Source organism: Sus scrofa, chromosome 10, assembly GCF_054392235.1.
Source record: "Sus scrofa isolate SSC_HxYL_T2T_F1_AM1 chromosome 10, Sscrofa_HxYL_maternal_Yorkshire_Landrace_v2.0, whole genome shotgun sequence".
Classification (NCBI taxonomy): Eukaryota; Metazoa; Chordata; class Mammalia; order Artiodactyla; family Suidae; genus Sus; species Sus scrofa.
In genome coordinates, this window is record NC_139392.1 from 13,322,128 (window position 1) to 13,345,523 (window position 23,396).

General features: G+C 44.4%; 2 protein-coding genes across 2 annotated transcripts in view; both read left to right on the forward strand.

Moving 5' to 3' along the window:
- LOC110255634 (uncharacterized) overlaps positions 1 to 23,396 on the forward strand; it is a 601,290-nt gene that overhangs the window by 523,855 nt on the left and 54,039 nt on the right. The window contains exons 10-11 of the mRNA XM_084979194.1: positions 167 to 371; positions 15,324 to 15,460. The gene's annotated coding sequence lies outside the window, so the exon portion shown is untranslated. The remainder of the gene's footprint in view (positions 1 to 166; positions 372 to 15,323; positions 15,461 to 23,396) is intronic.
- DISP1 (dispatched RND transporter family member 1) overlaps positions 1 to 23,396 on the forward strand; it is a 1,033,384-nt gene that overhangs the window by 124,026 nt on the left and 885,962 nt on the right. The window lies entirely within an intron of this gene.

Below are 23,396 nucleotides of genomic sequence, written 5' to 3' on the forward strand. Positions count from 1 at the left end.
CTCGGCGGGGTCCTGGGCAGTGAAGGGCGGCCCCCCATTGTCCAAGGAGGAGGAGGAGGAGAGGCCCCGCGCCCTAGAACGCAAAGTGCTTCCGCTTTGTCTGGGCTTTGAGGGGCGTGGGGCTTGTTTATTCTTCCAGTGGCTTATTCTGTACCCTCATTTCCAGGGGCGAACGCTTCATTCACTTTTCTCAGTGGAGCAAGAACAGACTGATTGGCCCTCTGGGTGTTCGCGAATGAAAGGTCATCCTTCCGCTCGGCAGACACCTCCAGTCGGGCGGAGAAAGCCTGGGCTGTGACCTGAAAAAGCTCCCTGCGCGGTGCCCCTCGGCCAGGCCAGGCCAAATGCTGTCCTCAGAGGACGCAGGCAAGGTGAGAACGCGGGCTGGGGCCTTAAACCACAAAGAGAGGGAAGCAGGACGGGTATGGGGCGGGGTGTTAATAAATACAGCAGGAGGGAGAAAATCGGGGCAGAGAGGCTGTAGAGAAGATTGGCCGGTTATAGCTGGGAAGGGTGGCCTCTTTTGCCTTGACAAGTAGTTCTGCCAAGACAGCATCAGGCCAGATGAAAGCAGGTCTGACTTCCAGGTTAACACCACATACTTTCTTTTTTCCTTTTACAGCCACACCTGCATTTGGAAGTTCCCAGGGCTAGGGATTGATCAGAGCCCAGAGCTGCAGCCGGGCCTATGCCAGGGCCACACGGATCCGAGCCACATCTGTGAACTTCGCAGTTTGCGTCAATGTGGGATCCTTAACCCACTGAGCAAGGCCAGAGATTGAACCTGCAACCTTACAGAGACAAAAGTCAGGTCCTTAACCCACTGAGCCACAACGGGAACTCCCCAAATATATTTGTTTATTCATCAGTCCATCAGTGGGCAATGGAACGTAGTGCCTAAAGCTCAGACTCCCGAGTCCAACAGTCGTGGATTCAAGCTCCAGTCAACAATTTACCAGCTGCGCTAAGGCCTTGGTTTTCTCATAATTAAAAAAAAAAAAAAAAAAAAGAGATCCTGTCATGGCTTAGTGGTTAGCAAAACGACTAGCATCCATGAGGACGCGGGTTCAACCCCTGGCCTCACTCAGTGGGTTAAGGATGCTCATTGACGTGAGCTGTGGTGTAGGTCGCAGATGTGGCTCGGATCTGGCATTGCTCTGGCTGTGGTGTAGGCTGGCAGCTACAGCTCCAATTGGACCCCTAGCCTGGGAACCTCCATGTGTCGCATGGGGCAGCCCTTAAAAAAAAAGACAAAAAGACAAAAAAAAAGAAAAAAAAAAGAAAAAAAAAAAGGAGAGGGGGAAAGAAAGAAATAGTAGCTCCTTCATAGAGTTATTGTATTTATTTATTTATTTATTTACTTTGTCTTTTCCCTTTTTAGGGCCGCACCTGAGGCATATGGAGGTTCCCAGGCTAGGGGTCGAATCAGAGCTGCAGCTGCCAGCCTACACCACAGCTCATGGCAATGAGCATCCTTAACCCACTGAGCGAGGCCAGGGATCAAACTTACAACCTCATGGTTCCCAGTCAGATTTGTTTCTGCTGCGCCACGATGGGAACTCCAAGTTATTGTATTTAATGCGATAATGCGCGCGTGCTTGGTAAAATATAATACATAGTCACTTCTCAAGTTGTGGCTATTGTTTAATGAGCACCACGGTAGACATAGCACCTAAAGAGACACAGAGGATACAAACGGCATGTAAGGCAAACATCCATGAAGCAACACAGAACAGCCCAAGGTAGGACAGAATATCCGGGGCACACTGAAGTTCTACGTGGCTTCACACAGCCAACGGCATGAAGAGCCAAGCTCTTATGCTTCAGCATCAGTTGAGGCGTATGTAAAAGTAGGTGCTAGCGATATGTTTGGAACATAGTCTCTTCTAAACAAGTGCTTTTCCAGCAGAAATATGCATAGGAATCACCCAGGGACCTCCTCATAATATTGATCAGAGTTCAGTCCTGGAGCAGGGTCTCAGATTCTGCATTTCTAAGAAGCTTCTAGCAATGTTATGTCACTGCTCAGGAGCAGCAAGGACTTAGGAGTTGGTGCAGGTTCCAGGTAGCACACGTGGTGCTTCTTTTACACCTATTCTTTACTAACCACAGAGGAGGAGGAAGATGAGAAGGAAAGAGCCGAGAGAAATAGGGCTTAGGTCTCTACTCATGAGTTTTTGGTCCCCTTCTAAATTGTCATTGGTCAGGAAAACGTCATCACCTGTGCTGCCACCACCACCACCAAGGTTCTCTACCTGAAAAAAACTCACTGAGCAAGAATGCGATGATCCAGAACCAGACCTTGAGTGAGTGCTTAACAGAAGTGGATAAGAGCAGTGACCATAAGGCACACTTAGGAAGTAGCATTTGAACCAAAAGCAAAAAGCAATAACACCACTTTGCATCTTTGTGCACTCTGAAATAGAGAAGGTGGATAGTGACAAAATCCAGGGACAGAATCTCCCAGTGCCCTATCCTTCTACTTCTACTCTTTATAATCACTCAGTTCCACATGGGTTGCTTCCTGATTACTTTTTGGATAACTCATCATGGCTGTGTCCCCAACACACAGTGGATTACTCTCTGCTCACGTATAGAGATCAAAATTATTTTCTTCTTGACTCTTCCGCTTGTTACCTGACTAAATTTAAGCGATGTTTGCTTTTCCACAAAGACAATAAAGACTATAAAGGTCAGTTGCCCAGGCTGCAGACTGTGAACATGTTCTGGATGTTAGAAGCCTTGCAGAAATGCAGAAATCGCTGACCTGTCTGTCCACGCAGGTTTTGCATTGACCAATGTGTGGTCATTCTGATTATATAATCATGTGCGGCACATGGGATGCACGTCTTTGGGTGAGGAGATTAAACCTTTGGTATCTTCTCCAGCTGAGCAGATCTTAAAACATACGCTTTGAATTGTCCCTTCTTTCTTGGTATTTTTCCAAGGTCCTACAAAGCGAGTTATACCCACTTATTTCCAGGAAGCAAATTGAGGGAGAAATTACAGGGAGGGAAAGTAGTTGGTTTATTGTATATGTGGCTCTATTCTGCAAACCCATAAGGAGAAAGAGGAAGGGCATTTTATCTCTGGGACCGGAAAAGATGCAGGATTTGGAGAGGAAGGCCTGACTTACCTCAAAAACATGGTCTTTGATGGAATGGAGGGCTTCCAAAGGGGGTGATTTCAGGAGCCTTCAAAGAATTTCTTAGTCTACAAAACCTCCCCAAGCAGGCTTACTTTTTACAGAAATTTGTAGACTCTATAACAAAGACTTTGATTTTATAACTAGCAAGATTAATAATAATTACCTGCATTTTGGAAACTTCTCTTTCTTTTTTTTTTTTTTTTGCTTTTTAGGGGCAAACCCTCGGCACATGGAGATTCCCAGACTAGGGGTCAAATCGGAGCTACAGCTGCTGGCCTATATCACAGCCATGGCAATGCCAGATCCTTAACCCACTGAGCAAGGCCAGGAATTGAACCCACAACCTCATGGTTCTTAGTTGGATTTGTTTCTGCTGTGCCACCATGGAACTCTGAAATTTCACTTTCCATGGCATTTTGAAAGTCAAACATGGCAACAAGTACTGTAATAGTTTCTCTTTTTTGAACTTAGATTTTACTCAGTAGTAGCTTTTATGTTTTATAATGGCTTTTCTGTTTTATCACCACTCTGCATCTTTTCGCACTCTGATTATTTCCGCTTTAACAATCAGCACTTCAAAGGTCATGGGGAAAAATCAAAGTGGCTGCCTTTTTAAAGTGGCTTGGGGTTGGTTTTTTGGTTTGGGTTTTTTTGTTTGTTTGTTTGTTTCCTGTCTTCTATTTTTTATCTATTTTTTTGGGTTTTTTTGTTTGTTTGTTTTTTCCTGTCTTCTATTTTTTATGCCTTTTTAAAGTGGCTTGGAGTTGGTTTTTTGGTTTGGGTTTTTTTGGGTTTTTTTTTTTTTCCTGTCTTCTATTTTTTTATCCTACTTGCCACATCAGCTGGAGCCTGACTTTTCTAGAACTGAGGCTTCTGTGTTTATCACACAGCACAGGATGGAGTCTGTCCGACGTGCTGCTGACGGGTCCCCTCGTAGCCGTGTCAGAAAGCCAGCTTCTTATCCAAGGAAAGTTTAAAAACCGATATACATGTTGGAACACAAGAATCCTTCATCTCTGATTCTTTTCTTGTTGAAATTCGAGCAGGTTTCCCCAAGCAGATCATGGGCGGGCTGGCAAAACACATGAACAGCAAGGGGTAGATGTGCTCGTCCTCAGGATCATTCGTTTTGCTGATGAAAACGCAACTAAAAAGTCTACAGCACCCCCCAGGGCCCCAAAAGACAGGAGGATTCACGTAATTGAAATGGCATGTGGCTTGGGTTTCACTTTCTCCCAGTGAGAACTTGGAAAGCCGAAGACCCGGCAGGGAGGAATCCATCGGTGGCCGGGCCGAAGCCTCGGACCCCGTCCCTCCCTTCCGTCACAGCTTTATTATTCCAGAGAAACCAGGAAGGGCCAGGTCCACCCCGGGAGTGGGGTCTTTGAGCTAGAGTAGACTGAGATAGTGGTTGGCTTTGAGAAAGTCTCAGTAAAGTCAACGGGCAGTTCCTGAGCAGAAACCGCCCCTTGGAGGAGCCCAGCCCAGAAACGCCCCCATTTCCAGGGCAGCCTGACTGTGCCAGGCGTTGGCTGCAAGCTGCTGGTGGGAAGCACGGCCTCTGCACCAGCCCCGCGGGGATGTGCAGGCACAGAGGCCCGTGGGTTGTCAGTGGTTATGCTCCTGATGCTCAGAACGGGAGTCCTGAGTAGCACACCATCAAGGGCCACCAGCGGGGGCTTAGCTGTGCATAAAGGGGACATGGAAGAATTATCCCACCCCCTTTTTTTTTTGCTTTCTACGGCCGCAACCGTGTCATATGGAAGTTCCCAGCCTAGGGGTCGAAACGGAGCTGTAGCTGCCGGCCTACACCACAGCCACAGAAACACAGGATCCAAGCTGTGTCTGTGACCTACACCACAGCTCACGGCAACGCCGGATCCTCAACCCACTGAGCGAGGCCAGGGATCGAACCTGCATCCTCATGGATCCTAGTTGGGTGCGTTACCGCTGCGCCACAAAGGAAACTGCAGGGAAGAATTATTCTAATTTAAGAAATGAGTGTGAATGCACATGAATGAAGATAAGGAGATCAGAAAAGCCATAGAATTTATATTAAAAAAGAGGACAGTGTGTTCACAGCCATCATGTCTGAAAAGAACTAAAGCTTAAAAGAGCTCAGAGGGAGAAAGGGACACTTTTTCTTTAAGACTCACTTGAAGCATGAATAGAAATGAGAAAGCTGTAGCTTCTTTTCATGGAAAAGACAGAATGCACTAAAGTATTCATTGATGTGCCCCACCAAAATCTGTCGGCTGTCCCACCGTGCACAGAATTCAGCTAAGCACCAGGGATACCAATGAGAGAGAATTTCTCTTCCATTAACATGTCCAGGGCCATGGACCCTTTAGAGAATCTTACGAAGCCACCACCAAAGATGGCAAAGGGTTTGTGAGGGACGAAGTGGGGAGAAAGATGCTAAGTGGTCAAGGGATGAAGGAAGACAAGATAATCAGTAAATATTTGCCAGAAAATATTCACCAGAATCATGCAGTAAATATTCGCCAGAATCGTGCCTGCAAATCCATGGACCCCTCCACTCTCCAAAAGCAGGAGACCGAGGCACTTGCCTTCATTATCGTATAAACTCTAAATCTCAAATTCCTAACACATACCTGTATTCTCTGAGAGAATGATTTTTCAGAGAAGAAAGAAGAACAGATACTCAGCAGGATAAGGAAAAAACATCATAAGAAATGACAATCTGTCCTCTGTGATTTTCCGTCTCGTGGCTGTAACACATTTTATCTCAGGATACTCAAGGGCTGTATGCAAATGACACTGCTAACTCACAGCCTGTTTTCTTCCAGAAAACATGAGAAGCAGAATACGTCTCGGGTAAATGAAGGCATGATCTCCCCAAAGTGGAAAAATACAAGTAAACAAGCAAACATGTCAGTAATCCTGAGGAGGCTTCGAGACCGGGTTATGTGTTCTTAGGAAGGGAGACGTCACCAGAAAACAGTACGGATTTAGTCAAAGCAGAGTGTAGCTCACTATCTTTTTGTGGTACGTTATCACTAGACTGGCAGGTTAGGGACCAGGGTAAACATCATATTCTGTACTTTGATCAAGAATTCACAGGTTGCCGGCATTCCCATAGTGGCGCAGCGGAAATGAATCTGACTGGTATCCATGAGGTTGCAGGTTCGATCCCTGGCCTCATTCAGTGGGTTAAGGATCCGGTGTTGCCATGAGCTGTGGTGTAGGTTGCAGACTCGGCTCAGATCCCGCATTGCTGTGGCTGTAGTGTAGGCTGACAATTGCCGCTCCGATTGGACCCCTAGCCTAGGATCCTTCATGTGCCGTGGGTGCAGCCCTAAAAAAGAAAAGAAAAAAAAAAGGAACTCACCGGTTGCCTCACACTTGGTTATTGGACAGAGCAGCACAAACTGCATGGTAATACAACTAGGAGAACACGCAAGTGCTTGGTGGCTGAACCCAAAGGACTGTCACTGTCAAACTGATGACATCACTGGTGTTTGTCAGAAATCCGTCTGGCCCCGTCCAGTTCAGCATTATTATATCAATGACTGTGATGATCTAGCAGCATGTAGTTAAAATTGGGGAATATCACTCAGCTAAGGGTGCAGTAACATTGTCCAGGAAGAGTCTGGATCTAAAATTGGTGGAAATAGATTAAGGCCTTTGGTTTTTGCTAAATTTATGTTTTAATGGAGCTAATAAGACACTCAGAACACAAGACTGTCATTTCACTTCACATGGGTTAAGCCACAGTTCCTTTTTTTTTAACCATTTTTTAAATTGGAGTATAGTTAATTTACAGTGTTGTCTTAGTTTCATGAGTACAGCAATGTGATTCAGTTTTGGTTTTTTTTTTTTTTGTCTTTTGTCTTTTTAGGGCCATAGGTGTGGCATATGGAGGTTCCCAGGGTAGGGGTCAAATCAGCCACAGCTGCTGGCCTACACCACAGCCATAGCTGCAGCAACACAGGATCTGAGCCGCATCTGCAACCTACGCCACAGCTCACAGCAACGCTGGATCCTTAACCCACTGAGCCAGGCCTGGGATTGAACCCTCGTCCTCATGGATACTAGTCAGGTTTGTTAACCACTGAGCCACGATGGGAACTCCAAAGTGATTCAGTTCTATACATATATACGGGTATATGTATGTGTGTGTGTGTATATATATATATACTTATATATATTCTTTTTCAGATTTTTTTCCATTACTGGTTATTATGCAGTATTGAATATAGTTCCCTGTTCTATACAGTAGGTCCTTGTTGTTTATTTTATACGTAGTATTGTGTAAGTTACTCCCAAACTCCTAATTTAAATTAGGCCACACTTTCAGCCGTACTATGTGTACTCCTGGGTGCCATATTTTGAAGAGTATGTTTATAGACTGCACCTGTCCTGATGAAAACACAGAATAATGAATGACCTCAGAATAATTCAACATGAGCAATGAATGGAGGAACTGGGGAGTGCTCAGCATGGAGAAGTAATTTAGAGTGTCCATGCTGTTTAAACTGTTCAGAAGGATTACATAAATAGAGAGTTACACATATTTTCTGTGGCTCTGGGGGAAAGAACACATGATTATATATGACAGGAAAAGGTTGACTTTGCTTTTAAAGAAAAACTTCTTTTTTTTTTACCACTGATCGCTGAAAAAAAAGAAAAGAAAAATGTTTTGGAAATATGACAGCTTCCCCATTACTAGAGGTTTCTAAGTACGTATTCACCTGATAACTCAAAGACTACTTAGTCAAAAGAGAGCCATGCCTCAGAATTCAGTTGGACTAAATTCATTTTAACCACACTAAAATAGAAAAGGCTTCAGAGCAGAGGTGGAGGTCAGGGAAACTGACCATCAACTTCCTTCACGTAATTATCTCTTGGGATCTTTCCAGCCAAAAATCGGTGGCTATCATTGCTCTGCAACTTTTAAAAAATCATTTTCCTAATACTGTGTCAGTCAGGATAAGTTAGGTTTTGCTGCAGCAACTAACGGACTTAAAATTGCAGTGGCCCGAAGTGATGAAGGTTTATTTCTTGCTCAAACTACACACCCATCTCAAACTGCTGGACGCCCTTCAGGACCCGAAGCATCGTGGCTTGTCAGCAGCAGTGGGCGAGTTGAGGATCTTGAAGCCTTCTGCCTGCCCGGATCTAGTCACAGGCTCACTCAGCAATTCCGTGTGCTCTAAGGAGACGAAAGCAGTTACCCTAAGCAGGAACCAATGATTATCTGAAGTTAAAATGGATCCGTGTCTTCAACAAGCAAAAGAGCCTAAGGAAAAAGCACTGACTATCTTCTGGGGTCAGGCCCTGCCCCTGTCATGAACTTTCTCTGGGATCCTGAGGAGATCACCTCTTTATACCTGTTTCTCTAAAATAAGGGGAAGAGCCTTTTTTTTGTCTCAGAACTGTAGTTTCATCAAACAATGAGTCAGTAATTACAAATGTAACTCAGACCATTTCAACAACCATGCAGACAGCGGATAATGAAGAAATGCTCCATGACCAACACGGACAGCCAAGAGTCCCCTGTATACTGAATGAGTTTTAGTAAAAGCTTTCAATGCAGGAGGCACTTCTGTCTGTGCAGTGGCCTTTGAAGCATTTCCCTCACTTTCCAGGGAGGTACGTCAAAGCCATTGCCTCACTCCCCGTTACAGAGGCAGACTGAACAAGGGAGCCTCTGAAGACCTTGAGTTGGTCTGAGGATCAGGAAGAGATGGTCCCTGGCTCCAGGCCCCTCTCGTGCCAGTTTGCAAACTCCACCGCCTTCTCTGGCCTTCTCCCGCCCTTGCTCCTGTTTCAATGCTCTACGCCATCTTGGCGTGGAACGTGGAGAATGTGGGACACTTGGGCGGTGGAGAAGAAGACTTGTGCCAATGGTCTTCTCAAAAATAGTTCCAGTTCACCCACGACCTGGCCTGCCCCCACAAGGAGGTCACACGAGGGAGGCTGGGCACACGATGGAGTCAGTTTGGTCCAAAAGCAGCCCAGATGTTCCAGGCACCCATGCTCTGCCTGCAGAGGGCCAAGTAGTGACCACGCATCCAGGAATGTGGGCCCAAGTCCATGTGCTCCCAGCCGGAGGAGATTCCCTGTGCAGGAAACTGACCGGGACTTGGAAGGTGAATTGGAAAGTTGGGAGGCTCAGGTCGCTCAGGTCACAGACTGGACAGGGTGCACGCAGATACCGCGGGGCAGGGTGGAGGGGATGCTCTCCCATCATGAAGACTGTCCTCCCTCGGGGTCACACAGCCACCCCGGGAGAGCTGCGCAAGGGTCCAGGCCAGGCATGGAGGCATGAACACGCTCACTTGACACACTGGCTCACATGCTTCTCAGCCACCACCGAGCAAGCCAACTCTCGGAGGATTTAGAACCAAGGACTCCATAGGACCTCGTCAGAATGCAAATAGATATGGTGCCTGCCCTTAAGGAACTTCGTGATTGACAGGGGAGACCAGGCAGAAACATACCGAACAACTAGGAAAAATTGCAAGGCAGTACAGCGAAATAAACACAACTCAAACAATAGAATTCAGGTGAGACAGAGACCAGAAGTGGATCTGAACGACTGAGGAAGTTTTCGAGGGTAATTTATGGTGTGGCTCCAAGCCTAGAATCTGCACTTCTGTGATAGTCCAGACTATTCCACCTTCTCCCAACCTAATGTAGTTTCTACTCAAGTAGCCAGATGGCTTTTTCCTGCAAATAAACGAGTATAAGGAAGTATGCTTTTGTACAGAACAACTGACTCCTCTTTGCAAGATTTAGTCACATGCTCATATCCAAGGCATTTAAAATGACTAGAGTAGAATCTCCCTTTAACATTGATCTTTTATCCATTTTTTGTTTTTTTTCTTGTCTTTTGTCTTAAGGCCACACCCACGACATATGTAGGTTCCCAGGTTAGGGGTTGAATTGGAGCTACAGCTGCAGCCTACACCACAGCCACAGCCATGCCAGATCCGAGACACGTCTGTGACCTACACCACAGCTCATGGCAATGCCGGATCCTTAACCCACTGAGCGAGGCCAGGGATCAAACCTGCAATGTCAACCTAGTCGAATTCGTCCGCTGCGCTACGATGGGAACTCCAATAGTTTACCCTTTTCAAGTTTCAGTTGATGACCAAGCATCCAACTTTCCCTCTGTCCAACTCTTACTCTTTATTGTGCTTTTCCTGAATGATGAAAATAATGCCACTCATCATGACGTCATGTTCAATCTGACTTGTGTCGTCAAGATTCCAAGTGAGCCCAAAGGAGATGCCACCTATACAATCCCATCATTTAGCACCTGCACTATCGCCCTGTGTTAAGGGCTGTGCCGGACACCTCCCACACTGCCTAATATGACACAGCTAGCACAGCAGGTGGTCAGCTCAATAAATGAACGTCTTCTCTGGGCGAGTGCTCTGCCCTCAAGCTTTCCTTGTACACACCACAGCGAGGTACTTCCCTCAACTGACATGAAAAATACAACTTCTCCATGCTTAGTGGTTCCGGGAGTGGGATCCATCCCCACGTCATCTCTTATAGGAGCATCCTTCTCTTTGGTCGTGGAAAGGTGATGCAGGGAGCAAAAGTCCAGGGTTTTCTTTCATCAGAACTTTCCAAATGGTAGGCAAAGCATCCCTTGTGTTTGCAGAAGTTTCGTGAATGATGAAAAGGTCACAACAAAGGAAGGCCAAGAGGAAGAGAGAATCTCAGACAAAACCTGCCTCAGAAAATTGAAAGACTCAGATCTCATCCTGCAAAACACATTCAATCTTCTCTTTTTTTTTTTTTTGATTTCTGGTGATTGGGGCTGTTGAAGAGATCCTCAGTTTACCATTGTGATCACAGACTAGCCGATTTCTCAAAGAGCTCGGTACGACGGCCGGTGTGAACACGGGTGCTGTCACGCGGAAAGAGTGTTGTTTCCACTAAGTGTAAACCAGGTGAACATTTTCTGGTGGCCACCCCAAGGGCAGGACCTGAGACCCTTTCTTTCTCGACCCTATTTTTAGACAGCATGTGTGCGACACGGCTTGCACCTGTCACCAGTAGGCTCAACAGCCAACAGCCCGTTTGTGCTGCTACTGGACGTGTGGCCTCACAGTGAGGCCTGGACTGGGGCTGAGGTCGTGTGAAGGTCCCCATGGCCCGTGGCCTTCAGACAAGGATACTCTTAGAAATGGCCCTTCTAACCGATCCATCTTCCCTGCAGGCCCTTGACTCAGTGAAACACCAACATACCAAGGCAGTCATTACAGTTGTTTTGCAGGGAAAAAAAAAAATGATTTTCACATTTATTTGTTAAAAAAAAAAAGACTATTGTATCAAGGCATGATCAAAGAGATATAGAAGAATGGCTTAGAGAAATGAAGGAATAGTAGGAAATTAATCCACAATAATTATTGTACAATATTTATTTAATATAAATTAATTTTGACTAAAGCATATCAAATCACTATGTTTTTAATTTTAATTTTAATTTTTTTTTGTCTTTTTAGGGCCACACCCATGGCATATGGAGGTTCCCAGGCTAGGGGTCCAATCAGAGCTGTAGCTGCCAGCCTACACCACAGCCACAGCAACGCCAGATCCAAGTCGTGTCTGTGACCTACACCACAGCTCATGGCAATGCCAGATCCTTAACCCACTGATGGAGGCCAGGGATGGAACCTGCAACCTCGTAGATATCAGTCAGGTTCATGAACCGCTGAGCCATGATGGGAACTCCTGTTTTTAATTTTTAAATCGTTTATATTCATTTAAAGTAAAATTAATATTGAAATGAAATGTACGTAAAGAAAAGTGTACAGACTCACTTTTCTCAAAAGAAATTGAAAAATTTTGGGTCACTGAAGGGGACGGGCAGAGGTGACGAGGGGTGAAGTGGGCCTTCGGGACTGGCAGGTGCACACTGAGGTCTGTGGGATGACTGGCCAGCGGGGACCTGCTGTGCAGCACAGGGAACTCTAGCCAGTACTGTGTGCTCATCTCTGTGGGGAAAGAATCTGAGAGAATGGATGTGTGTACGTGTACAACTGAACCACTTTGTTGCACAGCAAAAATGATCACAACTTTTTAAATCAACCAGACTTCAATACAACTTTAAAAAATGAAAAAAGGACCATAGGCATACATATAAATATATAGTCAAATACATAAATATGAAAAATGTAGGAGTTCCCGTCGTGGCGCAGTGGAAACGAATCCAACTAGGAACCATGAGGTTGTGGGTTCGATCCCTGGCCTTGCTCAGTGGGTGAAGGATCCGGCACTGCCTTGAGCTGTGGTGTAGGTCACAGACATGGCTCGGATCTGGCATGGCTGTGGCTGTGGTGTAGGCCAGCAGGTGCAGCCCCAATTAGACCCCTAAACCTGGGAACCTCCACATGCAGCAGGTACAGCCCTAAAAAGACAAAAGACAAAAAAAAAAAAAAAAGTACATGTGAAAAATTTTAAATATTTACCAAATTTAGCAGTTACAACTTATAGGGAGAGAAGAATGGTATTTGAGGAAAGAAATTGTGAAAGAATATTTTAACTTTTATTCCATAAACCTTGGTATTGTTTGAATTTTTAACAATGCAAATGTTTTCATTACTACTTGAGTAATTTTTAAATCTTTCAGCACATATGCTTTTATGCAGTATGAGCTTAAAGGGGAGAAAAAGGAGGGGAAAAGTAAGGAAAGAAATTGGAAAGAAAGAGTATGTACAAATTATCAAAAACCAAATCCATGAGCTCTGAGTGGGTGGCAGGGTTAGTTTAAAAAGGCTTCATGAAATTTTGAGCAGAATTTTTAAACGGTTTTTAAAAATAGTAATACAGAGTTGCCATTGTGGCTCATTGGGTTAAGAACCAGACATAGTGTCCCTGTGGATGCGGGTTTGATCCCTGGCCTTGCTCAGTGGGTTAAGGATCTAGTGTTGCAGTGAGCTGTGGTGGAGGTCACAGATGCGGCTTGGATCTGGCGTGGCTGTGACTGTGGCGTAGGCCAACGGCTGCATCTCTGATTCAACCCCTAGCCTGGGAACCTCCATATGCCGCAGGTGCCACTGAAAAAGAATAATCATAAAATAAAATAAAATAAAATAGCAACATGCTTACTCTATCCTATAAGATATTCATTGCAGAACATTTGGAAACTATAAAAGTACACAAAGAAGAAAATTCTTACCACCAGGAACCCAGTTTGTTAGAAGAAAATCACAGTGGACACGGCTGTGGACTTCCTCCTCACATTCTCCACTGCAAGTTTTAGATGACGTTTTGAAGGGAAACTAACATAACATGACAGGAGAGAGGGACTGGGGGGCGGCATATTCTGGAAGAGCAGTGAAGTGTTTACCAGCAGCCTTGGGCTTCTCAGGCCTGCGATTTTCTACCTTCTTCTACTTTGTGATCGTCTTTTTTCTTCTTCTTCTTCTTCTTCTTTTAACTCTAAGTGTATCATTTTTAGCCACATTATGAGCACGTTAAGGCAGATCCTTGTATTTTCGGGGGACCCACCACCATTCCTTTCTCAGAGAACGTGCATTTCATCTGTTTAGAAAGGGGATAGCCCTGCCTGTGATCCCAGGTCATCTCCCAGCAGCATCATCAGGGAGAGAAGGATGCCTTCTGGGGACGGGTCTTGCTGGCGGGAGCACCCCCAGCCCATAGACTGCACAGATCAAGCTCATTAGAGCAGTAGCTGCAACGTGTGAGAGCAGTAATGATGGCAGATGTCATTTATTGAAGGACATTGTAATCCCAACGTGTTTTATGTGTGTTATTCCATTTAATTCTCACACCAACTCTATCCTGTAGTTCTAATCATTTCCCCTGTTTCATAAAGGCGGAAATGAGGCACAGGGAGGTCACATAGCTTAGCCAAGGCCATGCAACTTAGTTGGATGGCAGCCAGCACTTTAATCTGATAAAAAGCCTCTATAAACCAGGAGCTCTCCTCAACCCCTAACAGGCAGAAGGGAACCTCCGTGCCGTTTGTGACCTGCCATGGCTCGAAAGTTACGCCAGGCTATTTTGGACAGCGTTGGGCCCTTTTGTGAGGTTTTCTCAAAAGTGGGAAATGGTGACAGAAACCTGACCTGTCTAAGGGGGTGCCTAGCAGGCTGACGGCAGCCTTGGCAGCCTGACATCGAGGGGTCCCTGAGGAAGTTCCCCTGAGGGTCTATGCACCAAAATTATGACTCTAGAATTTGGGGGTGAGAATGGGTTTATAATAGCTCATTACTCCTGCAGCACTCACCCCTCTCCTGGATCCGTGTTTCTGATTCATCGCTCAGTGAGGATCAACTGTCCATAGCGAGTTCTGTTCAGAAACGTGTCCTTTGATGGCAGCCTCGACATACTTTTTGGTTTTGCGCTATCGCTTATAATGTTTATACAGCTGCTTGGAGAGCTAAATATGCAATCAGGGTGATGCAATCATGTTCCTTCCTTATCAGGGAAGGGAGAAGATGCCAACTTGAATTTTATATGGTTTTCGAGAGCTCCATGATGCAAAATGATAAGTTCACTTAATTGATGTGATCTTAATTGGAATCACAAGGGAAATTGGAACGCAGACAGTTCAATTGTTTGTGTCTTTAATAGCACTGTTTGGCAGAGATTGGACCATTTTCTCCCTCTAGTTCCCCAGTGATGAAGTTTGCATTTTCTGTAGTTTGCTGAGAATGGAATGCCATATTACAGAATTTTTTCTGGCCTTTTTGGTTATGCTGTTTCATAAGAGATTTGGATTTTACAGATTATATATATGTGTGTGTATATATATATATGTGTGTATATATTGTCTTTTGTCTTTTTAGGGCAGCACCTGCAGCATATGCAGGTTTCCAGGTTAGGGGTCAAATTGAAGCTGCAGCTCCCAGCCTACACCACAGCCACAGCAACATCAGATCCGAGCCTCGTCTGTGACCTACACCACAGCTCATGGCAACGCCATATCCTTCACCCACTGAGCAAGGCCAGGGATCAAACCCACAACCTCACGGTTCCTAGTCGGATTCATTTCCTCTGCGCCACGATGGGAACTCTTATGGGTTATATTTTGAAAATGAGCTACCATAAATGTGTATATACAATGCTTTGTTCATGTTCCAGCAATTAGAAGCACAAGATAGGCATTCATGTTTATTATTACCAATTGTCAATATTTATTTATTCACTTGTTTATTCACAGTTTTATGCAGCTGACGATATTTACTGAGCCCAAGCCAAATGACTCCGTTGATAAACACAGGAGATGGGCAAATGAATAAGACCAAATCCTGCTTCAAGATCTCATCGTATTGGAAAGAAGAACAAGTAAACTATGAGGTAGGTCCTGGAGTAGAGGTATATAAGGTACCGAGAGAACAGACAAGACGATATACAAGTCTGAAGATGGTCGCAGGTAGAACCTACAATGCTCCATTTTACCAGAGCATAGAGAAATGATGGCCTTAGGAGTCAAATAAGTGGGAGAGATTATATCTCATTTTTAATTTCTATTGCCTCTGTTAGACGGAACCGGCTTCAGATATCTCATTCATTTTTTCACCAATGATGTTCTTCTTTTGATTTTGTATTGGAAGAAATTAAAAAAAGAAGGGGATCAGGCCATTTAGTTTTATTGATAAGCATGCATTATCCTGGGGTGTTGGATAGAAATATAACCTTTCTATTGGAAGCACATTTTATAAAGCACGCCCTAGAACTAGCACATGCCCTAGAACAAGGGCATGACTTTGCCCATGGCAGTGCATTCATTCCATCCATCCAAAGGGGGCTAGGTATGGCATTTACCTTTTTTGGCCCTCAAGTTAAAATCTAGTAGGGGGTGGTGTGATCAGTTACTCAAATTGATTTGTTTAACATTAAGAGATACATTTTTGCTGTATTATCGGGACTCTTCACCCACAGATAACTTCATTGGAGAGATCAAAGATGTCTAGCGGCAAGACGTGTATTTTTCCAAGTGGGAGAAAGGAAAAAAAGTGGCCCCTGCATGGCATCCATGTTTGCTCCCTTCTTTGGGGAGGACCAGAGACCCCATAGTCACACCCTAAAAAGAAAGATAACTGCAAACACTGATAGGACTGGAACACTAGGGAGAAGAAACTAACATGATGAGAAGAACATTGAACAAAAGTGATCAAAAAGTTTGAGCCATCCTTTCTATTCCTGGCTGCTCACCATGTGTCTTTGAAGAATCCCTTAACATTTCTAATCTTTCATTTCTTCACCTAAGTTATGAGAGTAGAATATGTGATCTCTCAACTCTAAACTTTGGATTCTACTGGAAGGACAACACGTGAGATGATTCTTATTTATACTGAGTCCAAATCAGTTAGTAGGGGCTAGTTGGAAAAGGGGCTTTAGTTACAAGGTCTTTTGATAGAGAATCCGGAGGCCATATATTTCTAGTTCTAAGTCTCTTATTGCCTTTACTGTGTGACCTTGAACCAGTCACTTCCTCCAACGACAGCTGCCTCATCTATGGAGCAGAGCGGGAGGTGTAGCAGACAGGGAGCGGGGTTGGGGCATAGGTTATATTACTGCTATGGTGCATTCCATGTCGAGCTTTCAAAGATTCCATACATGGGTCAAGGTCACCCAGGAGATTTTGTCAGTTCTTCTCTAGCTTCCTTTCAGTGTAATACCTTTACTTGCCTTGGAAAGAGAAGCAGGTCTGCCATTTCCATTTTATGCTGCTAAGTGAAGGCAGGACAGCTTAGATTTTGAAGTTCTAATGCTAATGACATGAACCAAGACTATTTATTTCTCTTATTGTAGACCTGGTGATAAACATATGTATTTCTAGAACCAGACATGAGAGTCTTTCTCCCATATTTATTGCCTGTTTCCAAAACTCCAGGGCTTCCTATGCCTTTGGGTGCTGGCCACCTGTAAAGGATGAGTCGGTGACCCCACAGCTTTGCTCTCTCTGAAGTCTGCACATGTGAAACTTGATGTGTGAAAATAGGAGATGGAGCGGGTGTCCTTGCAAGGTCTCTCCAAATTTCATAAGACTTTAATGCATATTATATGCTCGATTGATTTCCTTGCTTGAGGCTCTGGTCATAAGGGTTTGGGGGAATAAACTGTAAGAAAGGGTGAGAAAGCTTTTGACTTTCATCTCCAGCTACTCTTATGAAGTATTAGTCTTTCTTCACCCCAGTGAAGAAATCTAATTTAAAAAGATTTGGAACTGATAATACCTGTTGCTGCTTTTATAATTTATTTTTTCATGGAGCATTTTCATAGGTTTTAGGCTTGCAAAACATGCAGGCTGGGTAACTATAGTCCATTTAACAAATGAGACAAAACTTTCCTTGAAAAAGATATATGCACCCATATGTTCATGGTAGCACTATTCACAACAGCCAAATGGACCTAAATGTCCGTCGACAGATGAGTGGATTAAGAAGATATGGTATATATACACAATGGAATACTGCTCAGCCATAAAAAAGAACAAAATAATGCCATTTGCAGCAACATGGATGGTGCTAGAGACTCTTAAACTAAGTGAAGTAAGTCAGAAAGAGAAAGACAAATACCGTATGATAGCACTTATATCTGGAATCTAATATACAGCATAAATGAACCTTTCCACAGAAAAGAAACTCATGGACTTGGAGAACAGATGTGTTATTGCCAAGGGGGATGGGGAGGGAGTGGGATAGACTGGAATCTTGGGTTAGTAGATGCAAACTATTGCATTTGGAGTGGACAAGCAATGACATCCTACTGTAGAGCACAGGGAACTATATCTGGTCACTTATGATGGAACATGATGGAGGATAATGTGACAAAAAGAATGTGTGTATGTGTGTGACTGGGTCACTTTGCTGTACAGTAGGAATTGACAGAACACTGTAAACCAACTATAATGGAAAAAAATCATTAAAAATTAAAAAATGATTTAAAAAAATGAGAGATTCAAAGCCACTTACTGCCCCAGAACACAACTAAGAAGGGCTGCAGCAAGAGTTGAAACCGTGTTTTCTGATACCCGCTTCTGTCTGCTTATCTCCAACCCCCTAAATCTTCAGTGATGGTTAATTCATTTCTCACTGGGTAGGGCTGCTTACCCCAAAGGAGGTCAGCTGTGACCTGTGGGGAACTCTCAGGGGATTGTGGTCGTGACAGTAGCTTCTACGTCATGAAACAGGATTTATTGAAAGATTTTATTCCAACCACTAACTCCTCTTGCTCCCTCTTTGCTCATTTTAATGTATACTGTGCCTTTGAAAAGACATTGGACAGAAAATATTCAAGCAAGCTATTTGTGAATAAATTGCTGTAATAGTTCTTGGGAATTTTGAATGAAGAGGCTTCCTCTATATTTTAGAAAGTGATATATTAAATAGAGTGTTTTAAATAGTGTGTTTCTTCTATCCTGGGTTGGGAGGCTTTGTGGCTCTATAGGCTGGGTTTCTGATGACAGCAGGGCGTGATGTGGCTGGTTTTATTTCTTGGTTGATGCACCTACACAAGGGTCATGGTCGGAACTAGATCTATGTGGAAACAGCCCAACCAATGAGTGGATAAACAAAATGTATTTATATTTGGCCATATAAAGAAATCGAGGACTGTTACATGCTATAACATAGTAAACCCTCGGAGTCATTGTGCTAAGTGGAAGATGGTCATAAAAGCCCACGTATGGTATGATACCGTTAATACGGAGTGTTAAGAGCGGAAACACATAAAGACAGAAAGTTGATTGACAGCTGCTTAGGGCTGGGAGGGAGGGAGGGGGGGAGCAGCGTTGTGATCGCCAAAGAGTATGGGCTTTTCTTTTTTTTTTTTTTTTTTTTTTTTGTCTTTTTTGTCTTTTTTGTTGTTGTTGTTGTTGTTGCTATTTCTTGGGCCGCTCCCGCGGCATATGGAGGTTCCCAGGCTAGGGGTCCAATCGGAGCCGTAGCTGCCAGCCTACACCACAGCCACAGCAACGCGGGATCCGAGCCGCGTCTGCAACCTACATCACAGCTCACGGCAACGCCGGATCGTTAACCCACTGAGCAAGGGCAGGGACCGAACCCGCAACCTCATGGTTCCTAGTCGGATTCGTTTAACCACTGCGCCACGACGGGAACTCCGTCTTTTCTTTTTTGAGACATGTTCTAAAACTGTGGATGGGGACAATGGGATAGCTCTGTGAATAAACTCAAAACCGAGGAGTCGTACCCGTTAAATGAGTGAATTCTGTCTCAAATGAGACCCTTTAAAGAGAAGTAGGTGTGTAATAACGCAGCGTTGTCTCTTCTGTGCTCTGTTGCGATGAGCTCCTCCTGGACCGTGTGGTCGTTATGAGCGTCGTTTCCCTACCATCCCTTTATTCCAGGGCTCACCCATGAGCATCTGACTGTAGAGCCCTTTCCCTGAAAACCATCAAACCCCTCGGTCTTTCCCTTAACTGAGTAGCTTTTTTCCCCTTGGACTCCTGGAGTATTCAGTTCAGCTGTCAGACCTACACATTTTATTTGCCATTGTCTCTTTATTTGCAGTTTTCTGTAATCCGTCACGAGCCTATGCAGGGCAAGGGACAGTCCTTACCTGTCTTTCCATCCCCAGCACCAAAAACTGTGCCTTGTAGCAAATAGGTTCTCCATAAAAATGGAGAAAGAAGGAAGGGGGGGAGGAATGAGGAAGGGGGAACGGCCATCCCATTTCAGCAGGAGCCGGGGAAGTCCTGAACACCTGGAGTGAAGCACGTGCTTTGTGGACGAGGCTCTGCCATCAGGTTCTGCATGAGACGCAGGGTGATGACCCCTTCAAACCGCGTGTAATTGAGCAATGGGTTGTGGGACCGTTAAATTTTTGTACTTCTGGGGGAAAACAATGACTAGCATCAGAGTACCTAAATTTAAGCCAATTAAACGATTTAATCTTGGTTTATAATCGATGTAATACCTCTCTTTAATCACTGTCTATTAGGAGCTTACATATAGGAATCCCAGCATATGTATTATTCTTGGGCTGTGTTGTTGATGAACTCAAGTCCAGGGACGCTAGTGTCACACCTTCTCTATTTCCCAAAGCATGGACTACAGAGCAATTTATTAAGAAAGACTTAGTCTCCATAAATGGCTGAATGACATCACTAAATGAATTTTCTAGGACATTTGACACCATGGGGCCAGTTTTGATAGTGAGGTCAGGTTGGTATTTTTTTGTAATACATCACTGCATGAACAACCTGAGGCTTTACACTCTAGAATTCCAGTTATTCTATGTATGCGTCTATACCACAAGCTATGTTGTGGTATTGACATAAAAGAAAATATTTTCCTAAAAGAGCTTATGTGTCTCCAGTACAGAGGGATCAAGTTCTCACATTCACAATTTCTGCGGACATGGGGGTCCAGGTGCAAAGAGCATTTTCTGTTTTGACCTGGATGCCAAATCAGTGTGTGTGTGAGGGACTCAGGGACTGCTCAGCTGGTTTTGGTCCATGCCAAAATATAAATCACCATCACCATGAAGCACTTGTGAAGTGACGTCTCATTATGATGCCAGAGAATGGGTTTTACAGCGAGCATCTTGGCTTGATATGACTTTCAGTATACCCTTTGGGCAGGGCAGCTGAAAACTGAATTGGGAATGGGGTTCTTACTTGCAAAGGGGCTTATTTAGCAAGGACGTCAAGAGTAAAAATGTGTCACATTTTCTACGGGAAATTTTGGGGGGATATATGAAGCAAATTATTCAGTCGAGGGGGTGGCTCTGAAAGTGGGACTGGGGAGTCTTGGAGCTGCCCTAATCCTTCTCTCCTGGGAAACTCGATCCAGTGGAGAGCCACTGTGATGGGCTCAGGTCCAAGAGTTATGGGTTTATTTCCAGTGCTTCCAGCCACTCAGCAAGGCTGGCTTCACTGTGCCCGGGGCTGGGCCAACCTCAGGGCGATGTGAGGCCATGCTGGGTGTCCCGAGGTGGCCTTGTGTGGGGGGAAAGTCGCCCTCTGCAAGCTCATGGATTCCTCTCTCGCGGGCACCTCTTCAATAGACCAGCTTCTGGTCTGATGACATTGGGGAGAAAATGAAAGTCAGCACAGGCAGGACAATTTTGAACCCTCTGTATCCCTCGCGGGCTTCTCTTCCTTCCTCCATTTGATTTAACTCATATTTATTGAGCAGCTACTACGTGCCTGACACCGTCCTATGTGTGGGGAGACACAGGGGAGTGTGAAATCCACGGGACTTCTTTTGTGGTCAAGGAGGGGTGCATGTGTGGGCCGCAGGTGGGGAGTCTTCACTCCCGCCCAGTGAGGAAGTTTTCCTAGTTTTCTGCTGCTGCTCATGGGAACAAAGTTAGAACAGAGCCGAGAGTACAAGCCTGGTGGACAGCCTGGCATGTCCCAAGCCAGCAGATCTGTAACAGCTAATGTGAGAAATAAAGGGGAGCTGCACCATATATACTGCCTGCGACCTACACCACAGCTCACGGCAACGCCGGATCCTTAACCCACTGAGCAAGGCCAGGGATCGAAGCTGCAACTTCATGGTTCCCAGTCAGATTCGTTAACCCCTGAGCCACGACGGGAACTCCAGAAAATCTTATTCCTGACGCCCTCTGTGATAGAGAGTGGATGTGGTGAGAAAAAAAGGAAGGTAACAGAGGCAGATTCTCTTTGGCATTGAATCCTGGCTCTGCTGCTCACTAGCTACATGTTAGAACATGTCATGTCTCTTGCAATTTACTTTGTGGCCTTTATTCCAACACCACCTCCTCTGTCTCAACTTTTATAATTATACATTTATATAAATTATATATATAATTATATATATTTGATATATATTATATCAATATATGATATATGTTATATCATAAAATTAATTATATAATTATATATGTGAATTTTATAATTATATATATATATATATATATATATATACACACACATATATATATGGAAGCACTTATCTCCAATTTAGATAATGGATGTGAAATAATTAGTTATCATCCACTGACTAAGCCAGGAGCCGTTTCTACCACATGACATAACGGAGGACTCCCGGGGTCTGTAAATCCCATGTGGGGACAGCATATCTGAGCGTGGTCCTGAAACTGCTCCCTCCTTTTTGTTCATAAACTATATAAGCATCTTCCATCTCTGGTTTATTATCTAAAGGGAGTGCATATCTGCCATACACGGCCGTGTTCAGGCATCACCTCCCCAAACGCGTGAACGGTAGTACCGTGTAAAACCAAAAAACAAGGTGTCAGTAAAAACCTGTACACTAATATTGAACTGATCGGAGCTCAAGAAGTCTCTGACTCTCCCCACTGAAGGAATTCTGAAGCGTTAGCCCGCTTACCCTGAGACTAAGCAACTCTGACAAAGTCTTTTTTCTCACAGCTTAATCCATGGGAATGCCTATTTATCAGTTCATTAAATTTGATTCTCTAGGCATTCCATCCTCATTCTTGACTGCGAAAAAGAACCATTGAGGCAACTTTTAAAATAAAATTTTATGCTGGACTTCTGAGAAAGCTAAAATAACAGGGAGTGGATGCATCCTCCTGGTTGAAACCAGTCAAAAGGAGAAAATAATATGGCCAACAAGGGCATTTAAAATATCAGCTGTCAGACAATGAAGAGCAGCCATAACTGAGACGGGAAACAAATGAGGTGTATTTCCCTGGCTGCCTGAGAAAGTTTCAGGCGGCGGCACAGGCAGGGAGAACTTAGACGGAGCCTTCCCATCCCCCTTGTGCAAGACCTGGAGCTAGGCTTTCAGGGATTCCAACAGCGATGCAGTCTGGAGAACAGAAGGTAGGATGGGAGACAGAGCCCTAGAGGTCCGCAAAGCATACTCCCGTAATATTCAGCCAAATACCGATCGGCACAAGAATAGAAAGAAACTACCCATGGCTAGAGAAAGAACCATATGCTCAAAGACTAAAGAAACAGTGCCCAGAGCTCACAAAGATTTGGAACTATTATCAGTCCACAGTAACCAAAGTGGAAAACCTCATACGTGGTGGAAAATTGGTTAGTGTACTAAGAATGATCTCACCTCAGCAGTGGGGAAAATGAAGCTCAGACTAGAATGCAGGGTCAGTCCAACCTAACAAAGCTTAAAAGCAAAGCACAAAACAATCAGACGGTTTTCAAGTGATTTAATTGTGTCCCAGAACAAAAGTCTAAAATACATATGACTATAAAACTGTACCGGACTCAACAAAATAAAAGGCAGAATGTTTGGCATCCAACCCAAAATTACCAGGCGTGCAAGGAAGGTAGGAAAATACTACCAATGCT